This window comes from Suncus etruscus, chromosome 2 (assembly GCF_024139225.1).
Source record: "Suncus etruscus isolate mSunEtr1 chromosome 2, mSunEtr1.pri.cur, whole genome shotgun sequence".
Lineage (NCBI taxonomy): Eukaryota > Metazoa > Chordata > Mammalia > Eulipotyphla > Soricidae > Suncus > Suncus etruscus.
This window is the reverse complement of record NC_064849.1, coordinates 102,044,479-102,061,951: the sequence shown is the minus strand read 5'-3', so window position 1 is coordinate 102,061,951 and position 17,473 is coordinate 102,044,479. Positions and strand designations below refer to the sequence as shown.

The window sequence follows — 17,473 nt, the reverse complement described above, 5'->3', positions numbered from 1 at the left end:
TTGGGGGACAATATAGGACGCTGGTGGTCCAACCCAAGTTCACCCTGGGCAGTTCTGTACAAGGCAAATGCCCTACTGCTGTGCTATTGCTTCCCCTCTCATTTTTAATTTTTCTGGTCCCAAATCTTTTTTACTTTCTAAGTTTTAGCTAACTGTACACACTTGGGTTAGTGTTAGGTTACACTTTATTTTACCTAAAACAAAGATAATTCCTTGTTCCTTTGTATGTTTGTTTACAACGTGGATTTACCTCAAAACAGAGATTGTCTTACCTTGTAAACCTGGGTGGGACTGGCTCAGCATAGCCTGAGCTATCTGTCTTTGCTGCCTCACCTAGGGGTTGTCTCTGTACTCCATAATAAAAAAAGCAGTTCTGGCAGGCAACTTTGGGGAGATATGAGGTAGAAGACTGCCAGACTATATGTGTTTCATCCTCAGCCTGGTTTGGATTATTTCATGCACGACCCTGATTCAGACTCATTCACCTGGACTTGAAGATACGTAATGTAGTCATTTTACAGACTAAAGGGCATAAAATCTGGGAGACCTATTCTATACACTTCCCCTTCTTTTATCAACTTTTTGAATATTTTACTTAGCATTTATTCTTGATGGTTTAACAGTGCAGTATCTTGGTGTATGTCCTCTTGAATTGTTACATTTAGGTACTCTATTAGTGTTACACCCCACTCAGGAAGGGCACACATCAGAAGTGTTGCACTCCTGAAAAAGAATTATTTGCCAAAAAGGCCCGCTGAGAGCAGTCAAAATCAGTTGACCTTTTGCGTAGATTGTTTGGCCATAATTCTAAACGTGGCTGTAACTATCTCTCTCTTTATTTTTGACTATTATTAGAAATCAGGCCTCTATATTTCTTTCTAACAAAGAAGCACAGTACAAATCCCGCCAAAAGTCTCCCACTGACCAGTTCTCTGTGATCTCTGCTACCTTGGCGCCAAGATCATGTTTTTCCCAAAACTTAGCTCATGAGTAAAGCAATTTTCAGTTTTCCCCAAAACTCTAAAACATTTCTCTCTCTTCCCACTTCCCTGAAAATTACCTGGTTTCTCCTGCTTACCCAAAACAAAGCTAACCCACAACAAAACTTCTTTTCACCTTCAGTATTGGTTCTTTAATATGCAGATTTTAGCCATGGCCTTTCATTCTGTTTCCCTGACCATCTCCCACTTTCTTTGATCTCCAAAATTACACCCCGCATTCCAGAGCTTACCCCTTAAAAGTTACCCAGCTCAAAAAATAAACTTGTCTTCGTCTTTCTAGACGCAAGTCCCCATGCATTCTATGTGGTCTCATTTATTTCATATTTCATAATTCATATTTCATATTTGCCTCTTCGTGCTCCCGCTTGATTCTCAGTGGGAATAAGAACCCACTAAGGTTATGCTTAGGGACTTTTTTATCCCATTAGGATAAAGGGTCCGCAGCATATTAGCCTATCAGTTAGTTACTCTATCAGCGAACATATATTTCTCTATGTAGGATTTCTGTGTCTTTCTCAATTCACTTCTATACATCATATTTCTGTTTTCTCTTTTTATAGAGTTTGATATTTCTGATAGATTTTCTTCATTTTCCTATATCTCTCCTTTTTCACTTGAGTCATTACTAGACTTTTATCTTCAGAGTTGTTGATTTTTTTCTACATGATGGCTATACTTTTTTATGGAAAATTTCATTTTATTTAGTGTTTTTTCATATTAACATGATTGAAAGCAATGCTCAGGGAGCCTGGGAACTATTCTTAGGGATGCTCAGGCCAAACAGGACTGACAATATAAGTCAACTTATTGTTGAGTCTTGCAGTGCTGATTGTCACCAGGGACAATCAGCATATTCAGGTACCTCCAGGATATTCTTAGTGCTGTTCAGGGTACTATGCAGTACCAGGGATCAAACACAGAACCTTCTGTATGCAAAGCAGCATCCTTAAGCACTAAATTTTCTTCCTGTCCCCATGAATTTTTTTTTTAGAATTTCAATCTCCTTGATAAAAAAAAATAAATCCTTTTTTGGATGGATTTTATTTCTTTCTTTTGTTTTTCATTTTTTCTTTCTTTCTTTTCTATTTTCTTTCTTTTTTCTTTTTTTCTTTTTTTGGTGTTTGGGTCACACTTGGTGACACTCAGGTGTTACTCTCCTTGCTCTGCACTCAGGAATTACTCCTGAGAGTCTCCAGTACCATATGGATACTGAGGATGGAAACTAGGTTGGCCACATGCAAGGCAAAAATCTTCACTGCTGTGCTATTGCTCTGATCCCTGCATTTCCTTTCTTATTTTATGAGTGTTTTGCTCTGTTTTGGTATGTCTGCTTATTTTATTCACAATAATTTTAGTTTCTATGTCCATTGTACTTCTCATCCCATGTCATTAAGATTGACTTCTAAAGATGTATCTTCCTTGTTAGCTTTTTGCAGTTAAATTATTTTGGTTCTTTGTTTTGTTTGCCCAATAGGATGTGATAGGAGTGCATATTTGCATATTTATTTATTTGTTTATTTATTTATTTATTTATTGAGAACCTCCTATGTGTCTGTGTGTGGACAGAGAAGGGTTATTCCCTAGGGAATTCTCTTTAGTGATGGTGTGGTGTAGGGAGGAACCAGTCATGGTATCAAATGATCTACTGTCATCTCTCCCCTTATGACTAGACCTGGTCCAAGTCAGAGCACCAAGTCCACAGATACAGACCCTCCCTCAAGGTCCTACTGCAGGTGTGTCCACAGTTGGGGATGACTTGCTCTGAAGACAGACCTCCTGGATTCCTAAGGTTGTTGGCACATCCTGCCACACTAGCACCTGCTAAAATCATAGACTCGAGTTTTGATTGCAGCATGTAAGCCTCAGGAAGCCTATGGATCTCTCTTCATCTGTGAAGGAACTCACTGAAGATCTAGAGAGTTGGGTATCTCCACATGTTTTTCCTTCTTTCTGATTTGTCATTCTAGCTTCTCTACTGGGTCTGAGGCACAAAGCAGATTTCTAGAATCACTGACTATATCAGTTTAGTGCTGAAGACAAACCTCCTTAGAAGTTTAGTGGATCAGAAGAGGGGTACAGCCTGCTGAACTCTGCCTGCAAAAAGCATTGATTTCATGGGTTGGAGCAGGTAGGGTGTTTGCCTTGCATATGATTGACCTAGGTTTGATCCCCATCATTCTAAATGGTCCCCCAAGCAATGCCAGGAATAATTTCTGAATGCAGAGCCATACCATGTGTAACTCTAAAATGATGCCAGGTGTTAATCAAAAACCAAAAAATTTATTGGGGTTCATTTGTGGCCTAACACCCTTGAAAACTAATGGGGGTCTTTGCTTTTGAGAAGTCATAAGGCTCTTTGAGGAATGGGTGTACTTAAAATCCCCCAGCTTGTTCCCCAACTCATTTTACCATGGTCTTCACCTTACCCTAATTACAAGGTAGATTTCTGCAGCTTCCCAATCTCTCTCTCTCTCTCTCTCTCTCTCTCTCTCTCTCTCTCTCTCTCTCTCTTTGGTTTTTGGGTCACTCCCTGCAGTGTTCAGGGGTTACTCCTGGATCTATGCTCAAAAATCGCTCCCGGCAGGCTCGGGTAACCATATGGGATGCCGGGATTCAAATCATCGTTCTTCTGCATGTGAGGCAAATGCCTTACCTCCATGCTATCCCTCCGGTCCTGTTCCCAATTTTTCTAATGCCACAGGTCACCTACTTCAATGGCACAAGCTCATGGGTGATCAGGCTTCTTCCTGTAATAAGTCAAGTTGAGTGGCATTGGATTCTTTATTAGTTACTGGTGTGTTTAAGGGGATGGTTTTCAGAAGTGATTTCTTCTGTCATGTTTTTTTAGGAATGACGTCTTAAAGATAATTTGCTTAATATTTCAAATAATTAAAAGAATTTTATGTGAAAAAGAAAGCTTTTTATTATTTCTAACCAGAGCCACCACTTAAAATGTCGTTTATACATTGGGATAGATGGCATATTTCGAATTAGATTGGTAAATTTTATTTTTAATCAGCAGAGGGCAGCTCTCTACTTCCATAATTATTTTTCTCATAGCATTGAGACTAGCCAAATTCTCAGTTTTACATATAACTCTAGTATGAATCATGTAAATGAGATAAATTCTTTGGGGAAGGAGAGGTAAAATCTGAACAGTGTCTTTGCTAACTGCAGCAGTTAATTAATACTTATACTTTTATTTTTCTTTTTGGCCACACTCTATAGCACTAAGGAACTACTGCTAGTCATGCTTGAAGTACCACATGTGATGCTGTATTTGCTCTCCATCTTCATGAGTAGTACAGTTTCCTGGTTTCTGTACAGAAAAAATTAGCAGATCATTTCATCTGAGGTTTTAGTTTACAGAAACTGTACTAATATATTGCCAGACTTAATTACAAAGTTATAAGAAGAAAGCAAATACACAGTGGACAGTTTCTTGGTGAAAAGAGAAGTGACGTGTATTTAGAAGAGAATATAGTGGAACACAGTGATTGAATATTCTGTGAAGGACCAGATGAAAACCATATTAATTTTATACTGGGAGAATATGTGAATTTAAAAAATATATATATAATCTTTTACTATTCAAAGGATACAGCATTTATACTAATCTAAGGTTTCAGTGTTCAACTATGATCTAAAAAATGAACTAAAAGATGAAATGCCAAACAGATGAAACAATTTATGTAAAATAATATATTTTGAGAATGAGATTGATGACATTCACATATTTAATATAGTATTTATAATTATTTTACTTTTACATAGCTGTTTATAGCTTACTATGCATAAAGTTATATAAACTTCATCCTAAATATGTATGTAAAGGAAAAATTAGTACATAGACTATTTAGTAGTATCTGCAGTTTTTGGTACCTACTGGATGGCATTGGAACATCTCTGATAGCTTTAAAAAATAGCAAATGAAGATGCTTATTAAAAGCAAGGAAATTTTCTTAATATCTACTTTATCAATCTGTTCTGTTAGATTAATCATATTCAATGTTAATTAAAGTGGGTCAAAAGTTAATTCTTAAGTACTTTTGGTACTTAAGATAAATTAGCTCTTTACATCATCAACATTTTAAATTTCTAATTCCTCCGATGGGAATTGAAAATTATTAAATAGTAATCAGTCACTTAGCAGAAACAAAGAGTTTGGGGATCAAAGTCTCTTTGGGTTCTGGTTCATAACCTAGCTGGAAGACGTAGCTCTCCTTTTGAAATGTCCAAAGCAACTTACCAGACCTTTCAGCTTCCAGGCTGATGAGCAACACAGGTAGAACCTAAGGTGCCCTCTAGTGGCCCCCTTTAAATGAAGAGGCACCCTCAGGAATTAGTTTCAATTTGTTTTTACATGCTGCGAACAGGTAAGCCTGACATTGCTTGGCCTTGTTACTTGATCACCTACTTCCCAGCCACAGTCTCAGAAATAGACCAGGAGCAACCCTCTGGATTTGTTTTGCAAAAATTTAAATCCAGGTGTTCCCCAAGTCATGCCAACTCAGATTCTTTTCCAGTGCTCTGTTCTCAAAAATGTTGTCTTATGTGCACCCTCTCCCTCTTAAAGATACATTCATTTCTTGTGTCAGAGGTCAAATTCGTCACCATTTTTCACTCTTTGGGCATCAGATATTCAAATATGAATCAGATTCAGATATGAATCAAAGGCAGCAATATCTGATATCTGCTTATTTTACTTTTAGTAATTTACTTTTTGGGAGATTTGTGGCCCCACTTGTAATGCTCAGGGGAAGGAAGTCTTGCAAGCAAAACACATACTCCAGCCTCTTGAGCTTTCTCGATGGGAGTGAACCTACCAGAGCAGGAAGTAGCCCTCAAACAAGCCAGGTGTGGCCTCACCACAAGTTTTTTTTCTCTCAAGCACCTTTTCTGAGGACACTATCGAAAGGTGTGTTTCACCAAATCAAGAAAATAACCAGTAAAAAGAAAGAAGGAATGCCAAAGAGATGAAAAGGGAAGTGGGAGAGATAGTACAGTGGGTAGGGCACTGCCTTGAATGTAGTCAACCCGAATTTGAACCCTGCAATCCCATCTGGTCCTCTGAATCTGCCCAGTGTGATGCCTGTGTACAGAGTCTGGAGTAACCTAATCACAGCTGGGTGTGGCAAAAAAAAAAAAAAAAAAGAGATGAGAAGAAAATCACTAAAGTGTTGGAAAAGGGCAAGGGGTGGGGGTAATTCCAAGAAAATAGTAAGAAGGCAGTCCAAGTTATGAGTCAGTGCTAGAAATCAATTAGTCAAATTAATCAGTCAATCCTGAACACTGCAGGCCAGAATGCACTAGAAGAAACATTTTTCAGAAGATGAAGTTGATGGAATACTTAATATGAGTTAATATGAGTATATTAAGAGTAGATTCACTGGGGGGAGTTTTCTTATTTTTATATTATTATTTTGTTTTGGGGCCACACCCGGTGATGCTCAAGGGTTACTCCTGGCTATGTGCTCAGAATATTATTATTATTTTGTTGTTTTTGGGCCACACCCGGTGACACTCAGGGGTTACTCCTGGCTATGTGCTCAGAATATTATTATTATTTTGTTGTTTTTGGGCCATACCCGGTGACACTCAGGGGTTACTCCTGGCTATGTGCTCAGAAATCGCTCCTGGCTTGGGGGACCATATGGGATGCCAGGGATCAAACCCAGAACTGTCCTAGGTCAGCCACATGCAAGTCAACACCCTATCACTGTGCTATTGCTCCAGCCCCCCCCCCCCCGGGGGGGGAGTATTTTTTTTTATATTTGGGTCACACCCAGCAGCTCTCAGGGGTTACTCCTGGCTCTACACTCAGAAGTCGCTACTGGCAGGCTCGGGGGACCATATGGGATGCCAGGATTCGAACCACCGACCTTCTGCATGCAAGGCAAATGCCTTTCCTCCATGCTATCTCTCCAGCCCAGGGGGAGGGGGAGTATTTTTAAAATTGTTTAAACACCATGTTTTACAAAGTTGTTCATAATACAATTGTTTTGGCGTTCAGTGTTCCAACACCACTCCCACCACCAGTGCAACAGTCTCTGTACCATTGTCCAGTTTCCCAACTCTGCCACCTAAGCAGACACAAAATAACTTACTTTATATTGCCTGACACAACTAAATGGTAATGACATTATTTAAAAAATATTTTGGTAAAAGAAAATTTGTAAAAAAATCGTTATGTTTTACAATTCAGAAGTCATTATGTCATTATCTGAAGGTTTACTAAGCTGTTTGTTGCTAGTTAAACATTCCATGTTGCTGGTTTTGTTTGTTGAGCTTAGGTGGCTTCTAAGCTATTTTCACATCTAGTTTGGTGTGTTCCTCTTGGTGTATACACAGCTGAGTACTGCAGGAATCCTCAGCTCTGTGGAGCTGGGCCAATGAGTTGACATGGCAGCCACTGTGGGATGTGGGTGTAGCTGCTGGGGCTTGCTGAAGTAGGAGAGGTGGAAGGCAGGTTCTTGCCTCCACTCCAAGAAGACCCCAGAGTTTTTAGTCCCCCAAACAGTGTACCTTGAGATTGTTTTCAATTTGATGCCATTGCAGAGATTAGTCTGAAGCAGTGAAATTGGGCAGTTGGCATGGGAGTGACTTTGGGGGTATGAGTGCAGTTGCTGGGGGTTTGGCAGGTTATTACTCAACCCGCCCCCATTTCTCAGAATACAGTGGGGAAATATTTGGAAAAAAAACAAATACTAAACAAAGGAAAAAGCAAGACATTAATTTTAGGGACTAAAAATGTGACTGGAAAATATAACCATAAAACATTGGTGGACTTTATGTATCATTTGTGTATAAAAATAATAAGAAATTTATTAAGTGTTGATTCTAACTTGACTCAGGCCAGGACTGGATTGGAAAGGTATTGATGTGTTTGCATGTATGAACATGTATGTGTCCATATATATATTGGGGGAAGCAAACTCCTCAGATCCAATAGAGGAATTTTTTTTTCACAGAGGAAATTTTATAGGTAATGTTTAAGGTAGGATTTTCAAAAAGCAGAAACATACTCACACACACACACCACCCCCCACCTCAGATAGGCTAGGACTAGATCAGAGGAACTGAAATTAGTTTCTTTGGAAAATTGACCATGGGGTGGAGGTGGGGTGTTTCTTCCCAAGAGCTATGAAGGCCACAGGCTGAGTTCTCTGGAACTCACTTATTGGGACATGTTTTTTGGGATTGTTAGTCTTTGTGGAAAAGGCCCGAATGAAGAGAAAGAGAGTCCATAGATGTAGGTCAGCACTGGCAGAGGGCTGGGTGGAGGGAGGGACTGGGAGGCAGGAGGAAACACAATCAACACAGAGCTTATTTTTTGCTTGTTTTATAGGAGGCATAGAGCAGCACCTTTGGCTTTTTAAGTTTACCACTTTTGTATGTGTGTCACATGTATGTATATATCCATATACACACATATATGTTTTAATTAATTGGTTCTGTACTCGAGCCTGCCCATAGAAACCTCCCTTTCTCCTTCCCCAAAAGTCAGTGGGTCACATAACAAAAATCTGCACATTCCTGCAGTGGCAGAGGTTAGGAACTCAGTATAATGTCGAATCCAGTGTTTCCCAGATTTATTTGTCCACAGACCCTTTTTCAAGTCACAGGATGTTATGATAGCATGATAATATACCACAGAGTATACTTTAATGAACTCATTTAATTGTGGTTGGGCTTTCTTCAGAAATGCAACCTCCAATTAAGGCATTGTTCTTAGAAGGAAATGCAGTTCCCTTCATGAGAAAGATTCCAAGAACTGATTGATTGTGGCAAAACAAGGTCTGCCTATACACGTCTAAGCTTAGCACTGTAAAATGGAAACAAAACAAAACACACCTAAATTAGAGCAGAACCAGTTGGGGAAATGGCAGGGCCAAGGAGTCTTTGAATCAACTTGAGAGATGCAGTGAAGACCAGGGAAATCACTGGAGCCTCCAAAGAAGAGTTTTGATTTAAAAAAAAGAGTAGAGGAAGGCTTAATCCCCAGGCAGCAGAAATGTACCATTAATGAACAGATGGGACAGATTTTGGAACAGGAAGGCAAGTAGACTGGAGTTCAGGCGAATTAGGACATTAGATGTGAAGGGATTGTTTGGAGAAGCCAGATAATAGGAGTCTAAGGTCTTCCAGGGATTCTGCCTAGGCAGGAGCCAGCCAGCCTGGGAGCCAAGAATGCAAGTGCAGGGCAAATGTGAGTCTGTCTGTCAGTGGAGATCAAAGGGCTTGTAGTGCTGCTATGACTTCTCTATCTGGGTTTCATTTGTTTGAGAAACGTTGCCTATGCTGGACTAACTTCACCCTCTAAAACAAATCTACCCTCTTACATAGCTAGAAGTCAAGGGGTGAGGAGCAGGCTGGGAAGACAGATAGTTTTTAGATTCTTAGAGGACCCTTTAAAGAGGAGTAAAAGGAAGTATATGTGTTTTCTCCTTGGCCTCCTCAGAGGAGTTGAGAGAGATGTGTTGGAGTCCATATAAGGTTTTGTGACTCAAAGAAATCTCACTTAAGACTATACTTTCAGGGATCATTTCTATAGTATGTGACTAGAGAAGTTTCTCTGATTGTGTAGAGCACCCGAAGCCACGAGGAGGAGCCAGAGCGTCCTCTCCTGAGTGTGAAGCCTGCTCTAGGTGTCGCTTCTGTGACTGCCTTTGGCCATTGATGACCGTTCTTCTCTTCCTTTGGAAGGGATGCAGGGGTCTCAAACTCGCGGCCCGCGAGCCGTTTGTGGCCCTCCGTACAACATTTTGTGGCCCTGCCCTAGAGGAATCTTTTTTTGTTTTGTTTTGTTTTGTTTTAGTTGTTTGGGTCACACCCCCCAATGTTCAAGGCTTACTACTGACTTTGCACTCAAGAATCACCCCGACTTTGCCTCCTATGGCCCCCAGGTAAATTGAGTTTGAGACCCCTGAAGATGCAGTCTGAGTGGTAAAAAAAAAAAAAGAAATCTCACTTAATGTGCTACAGATATGGTGGGCATCACCTTTATATGTATTAAACATTTTCAAATTTCTGACGTTGAGCCTTCATTGTTTTATTTTCTGTTGGAGGCCACATGTTTAGGGCTTACTCCTGGTTCTGCAGGCAGGGATCACTCCAGGAGATGTTCAAGGGACCATATGGAGTGTTGGGAATTAAACCTGGGTCAGCCATGTACAAAGCAAGTACCTTGCCCACTGTAATATCTCCCTGGCCTCTGTGTTAATGATTTAAAAAATTATCATATAGGGGCCATAGAGCTAGTTTAGGGGTTGAGGTTCAGGTTTACTCCTGGCTCTTTGTCTAATGATCACTCTTGTCAATGCTCAAAGCTCAGGGGATCTTTTGTATTCTGGGAATCAAGCTCTGGTCACCACTTGAAAGGCAAGGATCTTATCCCTGTACTCTCTTCAGCCCCTTAAGGGAACCTTTATAAAAAATAAAATAATTCTATTAAATTCTGATGCATTTTGTAAGTTTACTTGTACATTTAAGTTATTTTAACACATGTAACTGGATTTTGTGTGTGGTATGAGAAATTAATCTTTATCTTATAAACATATGGGTAATTTGTTTTTCCCATACACATATGTTGAAAAATTTATATTTCCCTATCTATAAATTGAACTAGGATAAACACAGAGTTATATCTCATGGGTGGTCTATTTCTGTGCTCCGCTGCACTGGTTTATCTTTATATTTTCCCACACAATACTATTAATGGCTTTGACTATTATTAGAATAATTTTAATATTTGGAAGGCAAGTTTTTCCATATAGTTCCTTCTTTTGAGGGTCTTAACTATTATTGGTCTTTTGTTCTGAAATACATGTGTATATATGTTCATAGAAACATATATGAATCGGCTTGTTGAGCTTTTACAGTTTGGGGGTATTTTGTTTGAAATTATATTGAATTCAGAAAATTATGTTTCTCCAAGTGTTTGTACCTCTATTGACCGCATTTTTGCAACCCCATAAATGAGTACTGTATTTCCTTAGATCATCAGGGCATGTAGAAGCAAGATGCTGATTTACTACTTAGGTTCATGAAGACAGTAGTTCAAACCATTCTGCAATATATCTCAACTGATAATGACATGAAAGAAGACCCTGTGCTTAAATTATGATGAGGGAAGATTTCAAATATGAGAAGCTATCACCCAAGTCAGAAAAGATCAAGGACAGTAACTACTGTTACATGACTGTGTCAATAAATATAAACATCTAAAGATTGCATTTCTGGGATGACTAGTACAAATGTTGCAGCCAGATCTAGAGGCAAATGTTATACAAGATAGTAACACACATTGTCTTTGCATGAATTTCTTCTCATTTATACAGATTGTAAATTTTTTTATCAAGAACTATAATTCCAGTTATAAGGAGAGTATGAATAGGCACTGTGACTTACAAAATGAGCATACAACAAAAAGTAGAATATAGATTATTCCTCAAAGTAATACTAACATCTTTTCAAAGATTAAAAATTTATGAATGTTGACTTAAACTTACTAAAATGTATAATTAGCAAAAATAAAGACAATAGCTTCTGAATATTATCAGAAACAGAAATTGTGAATTAGGATTCAAGAATTTTATTTTAGCTGATTTGTGATTTGTTATCTCATTCCATCTGCCCCAGAAAGTATTTCACTCCCTTAACTACATGTTGCTGAACTGTGGAGTTCTTTGAAGAATTATTTGCAATTCCAGACATGATTTTACAAAATCTTCATATACTCTTTATTTTTGCAGCAAAATTTGCATAAGATATTAACAAGTCACATGGTTCCTAGAGATACCCTTTTAGATATCCTTTTAGATAAATGAAACTTGTCAACCCATTTTCCCATCACTAATGTCTGAGCACAAACTCATTTATCACAGTCAGTGAAGCACGAGAAGGCTCTGACTTCAAATTTTAAAGTCTTAATTTTGACATATATCCCATATTTTCTAAAGATAAAATGTCCTTTCACTTGGCATTACTCATTATGTCTATGAGGCCAGAATTTCTGGAAATTCTTTAGGCCCTTGCCTTTTGGGAAAAGACATCAGTTTGTCACTTCTAAAAAAAAGTTCATGTTCAGAATGCTATGCTGGGACTTGATTGATGGGAGGCTTTGATGATAATGATTCAGGGTCAGTCACGTACATAAAGGTTGACTATTAGAGATGCGTCACAACTTAGACTTATTTTCAGTTGACTATAGCGTTAGTTTAGTAGACTCTAATATCTCACTATTTATCATATTAATATGAGTCAGGAAATTATGCATTTTATGTGCTTTAGATATTTAATCCAGAATTACAGTTTCTAGTTGCTTCTGGGTAAAGAACAGACAAGTGACATTTCTGCACTCAAGTAGCTTAAAATTTAATAAATGAATTAGTGCCAGTTGCTGCAAGGAAGCTGGTCATGAAAGTTCACTGAATCAACCAAAGAAGGTGTAGGGATTTGGAGAATGATTGTAATGGCAAGTGAAAAGAAACTATTCTAATGCTCATTCAACTAATCCATTTGAGTTATTTGAGCGTTCTCCCAATTTTTTGTATGCTTTCTCCTAAAAAGATTTTTTTTGTTCATGCCACACTAGTGGTGCTTGGGGACTACTCCAGACTCTCTATTTTGGGTTGTTTCATGCAGTGCTCAGAGACAACATAGTGTCAAGACTCAAACCCAGGCTCCTTCTTGCACAGCATTAGTAAGCCCAGTAAACTATCTCTCTAGCTCCATAAAAGATGTTTGTAAATGTATTTTTATTTGAGCAACAGTTTTTACAAAACCATAAATATTTATATTCTCTAGGGGTTCAATATTACCATACAACAATCACTACCAAAGTGTCCAGACCTTCTTCTATCACAATCTACTTGTGATATGTGGTCATATGTAGTCATAGCCTTGGGTTTGTTGTCAATAAATGTCACCCATACCTATTCTCACTCCTTTTTGAGGGCCAGAGCTTCCAAGCATTCCTCAGGGATCTCTAGGGCAACACCCAGTGATATACTCAGCCAACAAGATTGGAAGAGTCAATGGCTGAGCCTTTTGGTGTTAAGGATCACCAGGGTTCTACTCAGAGGAGCTCAGAGGGTCATGTGGTGCCAGAAACTAGGGTCCCTGTGGCCCTTGCCCCTGTGCTATTCCCCTGCCTCTGCTTTTTTAATATACCACATTTGGGCAAGTGAGATTTTTAAAAAAATATATTTTTGTTTGCTGCCAATGTGGGGCTTTCCAGAGCTCCGACACAAGCTTGCTTTGCAATGATAATTAAGCTCGATTGCTTCAGGTACAACTGACAAGCATAATCGGTTTATGAAGGTACGAGGAAACTCAGGGCTGTTGCATTAAATTCTAAGATGATTAAGCTATTAAGTTTATAAGCCTATTTGAAATTATTAAAGCATTTATGAGTGCCTTAATATGTGCCAAGTTTTTTTTGAAGTAAAATAGTAGTTTTCTTTAAAAATTGTAAAGTGTGTGTTTGTGTGTGTGTGAGAGAGAGTGGAGAGAGAGAGAGGGAGAGAGAGAGAATCTAGAGAGAGAGAATCTAGAGAGAGAGAGAGGAGAGAGAGAAGTGTGAAAGAGGGACTACAGACACATCATAGGTTGTGAGGTGGCTGCACAAAATGTGTTCCTCTTTATTTAGGAAGGCATTTAATTTATTGAAACATTTTGAATTGAGTCATCATTGTACATGAGGGTACGGAAAGCAGTATTATTTAATTGCAAGCTGCTACACCAATTCCCTCCAGTCTTTCAAGTATTTCAAGATCACACAATACACACCAGAATTTCAAGATCCTATCACCAATTATCCAACAGCAAGTTTCATTCAAAGTGCTGTGTATGAATTATCTCACTTAACTTTCATAAAACTCTTATGAAGGAGAGACTTGAGTTAGCCTCAGGGAGAAGCAAAGCAGTTATCATTAACAAGCAAACACAGATCCCAGGCATTTGGCTTGAGAGCTCCTGCTCTCAGACTCTGCAATCTTCAAACCCTTTTGAAGGCAGCTGGTTTCTTCTCATCCTGGTCATCAAATTACTGCAGGTTTAGTGTCCCAAACATTTCTCGCTTTGAGTGAACAAGGGCTTGTCTCATCCCTGGGCAGGGCCCTCTTTGGTCACACAGAGGGACCACCGAATCTCCTTCAGATGATAGTTTCAGATACACTGCAAGGGACTCCTGACACGGCTGTTGGTGGGAGCAGTGGAGACCTCACTGCACTTTCCTTAATTAAAAGGACCACAGTTTAATCACAATATTGTCAGGATGTCCCTTGACTCTCCTGTGTCCCTATTTACCTGCTGATCCTGTGCTCCCTTCAGGAAGGTTAGGATCATTCAGAAGCAACTTGGAATCTGGGGAATGAAGAAATGAAAGGAAAAAAATTATATCTTATTGTCATACAAAAATCTAAAACCTAAGGCAGAATTAACTTCTTTTTGAAACAAAAACTCAGTTCCAGCTGTTCTGAACTAAAAACAAAAATCTTTTTTAGAGACATAAACGTCTCCTTGTAAGTTTTGATTACTTTGGGCCAACTTCACTCATTAGATGCTAATAAGTGTTTTCCATCCTGTGCAAAAAGGATTTTTATACAAATTCCACTTCCCAGAACTCAGTGAATGGAATGGAAACCCCCTTTTCTAGTGGTGGAAAACAAACACCAAAGCTTCTTTCGAGTCCTCGAGTCCCCTCTGGCGTGAGTAGGTGGCGCTGTTGGCCAATGCATCGGCTTCCCCAGAGCCCCGGGTGGCCTCTGTGGGAGAACAGGAATGGAGGGAAACCGAAGCCTCTTGACTTTGCGGTTCTCAGGAGTTACTCAAGATCACCAGATCAGCTGGCAGGAGGCAAAAATCTATTTGCCAAGGTTCTGGTCTCTTGTCATTTTTAGGAACTATTTTCCTCTTGATCTCCCCTTCACCTTCTTCCTGAATCCAGAATGGGCTCTGAGGGCAATGGGAAGGGAGGTCGTGGTTGGGCTCTTTTCAGGAAAATTCTAAGGATTGTTCAACTGGATCCTAAATATTCCTAAATATTCCCTATGCCTGGGTTTCCCAAAAGTTGATCAAGAGTCTGAGGTGAAAAGAATAACCTTCTCTTGAAAATTAAGGACTAATATTTTAAAACTTTGCACCTTCTCTCTAATGCCTGAGTAAGGTATATTGGGCAAAGGTCTGATCCTTATTTTCCCAGGAGAGCCCCAATCTTTCCAATAGTCCTTAGGGTTGGGGGTGACCATTCTCCATCCCTGAAGCTTCCAGTACCAACACTGGAGAGGTCTGGTGATAGTGAGATGGGTGGCAAAAGATAAAGAAACCCTGTATAGTAAGGAGGATGTCAGAAGGTCTATTGCCTTAAAAAACAAAAACAAAAACAAAAAAAACACTCCTCTCTTCCAAACAGCAGAGGCTCCAAATTCCCAAATTCCTAACTTGTTTATCTGAAGACATCCAAGAATCTCCTTAAAATACAAATGTAATTCCTTTTTTTTTTTTTTGAATTGGATAAATTGGGAATAAAATCCAAAGCAAAAAACCTTGAGTATTCAAATCAGTTTTGAGAAACAAGAAAGAATATGGGCATCAAATCTCATGACTTCGAACCCATTACAAAACAATAGTAACTGAAGCAGTATGGTCTTTAAATCAAAACAGGCGCACAGACCAAAGAAATCAAAGAGATTCCCATAAATAAACTCACGTATGTTGTCCTCTAATCTAAGATTTTACAGCGGACAAAGGAAAGTCTGACAAATAGTATTGGGAAATCTGGACTGCCACAAAGAATAAAATGAAACTTGATCACTGATTAACTTCATACACAAAATTAACTCAAGATGAATTACATACTTGCAAATTAGACCTCAAACCATAAATTACATAGGGAAAAAAAGGTGCTGTGTTCCAGCACCTCAACATAAAGGTGTATTTGGAGACTAGGTCCTAGTCTAGTCACAAGGGAAACAAAAGCAAAGTAAACAATCTGGATTATCTCAAGTTAAAAGGCTCCTATAAAGTGAAATAAACTACCTTTAAAACTAAAAGGAGACCAGGGAGTTGGGAGGAGGAAAACAGAAGTTAAGAGACCATATTTGCATATCAAACAATCAGCAAAGGGATCATACAGAGGAGATGTACCCAGGGATGAAGGGAAGCAGAACTGGGGTCCTGTGTACTTTAGTTCTTTGTCTTTGTTGCAGAGGGAAATCAAGGACTCGACAGTGTTGATAATAGAAAGGAGATTATTGAAGAGGGTATGCACACACAGTGTAGATCCTAAGACACCCCAGGGAGAAAGTCACATTCTGGGCATTGAAAAACAAAGTAATCTTTGTTTTTTTTTTTTTTTTTTTTTTTTTTTTTTCTGGGGGGAGGCATAAACAATGGTGCTCCCGGCTTACTCCTGGCTCTGGGCTGAGGATTCATTCCTGGCAGGGCTCAGAGAGATTATATGTGGTGCCATGCATTCAAACTTGGGTTGTCTGCAAGCAAGGCAAGCACCCTACCTGCTGTACTATCAATCACTCTGGTCTCTGGAGTAAGCATTTTGAATTAGTGGACTAAATAAAGGAAGAAATATGCATAAAGCTTGGCATGAATCGCATGATTGAGGGTTGCACATGTGTAGAAGGACTACATACATGCACATATATGGCCTGTATCATTAGCACTTAGTTATTTGGGTAGAGGTCATGTATGTTAATGTGTATTTGGGTTTGCAAGGATTTGTTTCACTAGTCAGGTTTCATTAGTTACTGAGCATGTTCCTCCAACTGGCTGGAACTGGTTCTCCGAGGGTTTCTCTTTCTCAGGAAGTTAGTAACCATATGATTGTCTAGGTGGGGGACTCAGGTTTCTCTTTTCTTTTTTGACACAGAAAACATTTCTTTTTGCTTCTTAGAGTAGTGTCCGTTCATTGCCTTACCTAAAACAACCCCAGTTTAAAAAAATGGACAGAAGGATAGACACTTCTTCAAAAACATTCAGGTAGCCCAAAGATAAGTGGAAGGGGAAAAATCCAAATTAGGCCAAAGAGATAGTACAGTGGGTAAAGTGCTTACCTTGTACCTGGCTGACCTGGATTCAGTCTTTATTACTACTTAAGGGTCCCCATGAACAACAAAAGTGATCCCTGAGCACAAACCCAGGAATAACTTGAGCACAGCTGGGTGTGGCTCCCTCCAACAAAAAGTTTCTATCACTAAAGTTTATAGTTACTTATTATAAAGGAAATAAACATCAACACAATATGATAACACCTTATACTAATGAGAATGGCCTATGTAAAAAAGATTAGAACAATAAACGTTGGCAAGGATATGATAAAAAAAAAACAGAAACCTTGTATGCTATTAGTGAAAACAGAAATTGCTGTGGTCTCTATGAAAAACAATATGAAGAAAATTATTAAAAAATAAAAATTCCATGCTGTAGCAGTACTACTAAACATTTGTTTAGTA

At 38.9% G+C, this 17,473-nt stretch overlaps 1 non-coding gene across 1 annotated transcript; it reads left to right on the top strand.

Annotated features, from left to right (window-relative positions):
* Positions 1–9,524: 9,524 nt before the first annotated feature.
* On the top strand, positions 9,525–9,733 carry LOC126002967 (small nucleolar RNA U3). Its single transcript, XR_007493536.1, has one exon. It is a non-coding gene; the product is annotated as a small nucleolar RNA U3 (small nucleolar RNA).
* Positions 9,734–17,473: the final 7,740 nt, after the last annotated feature.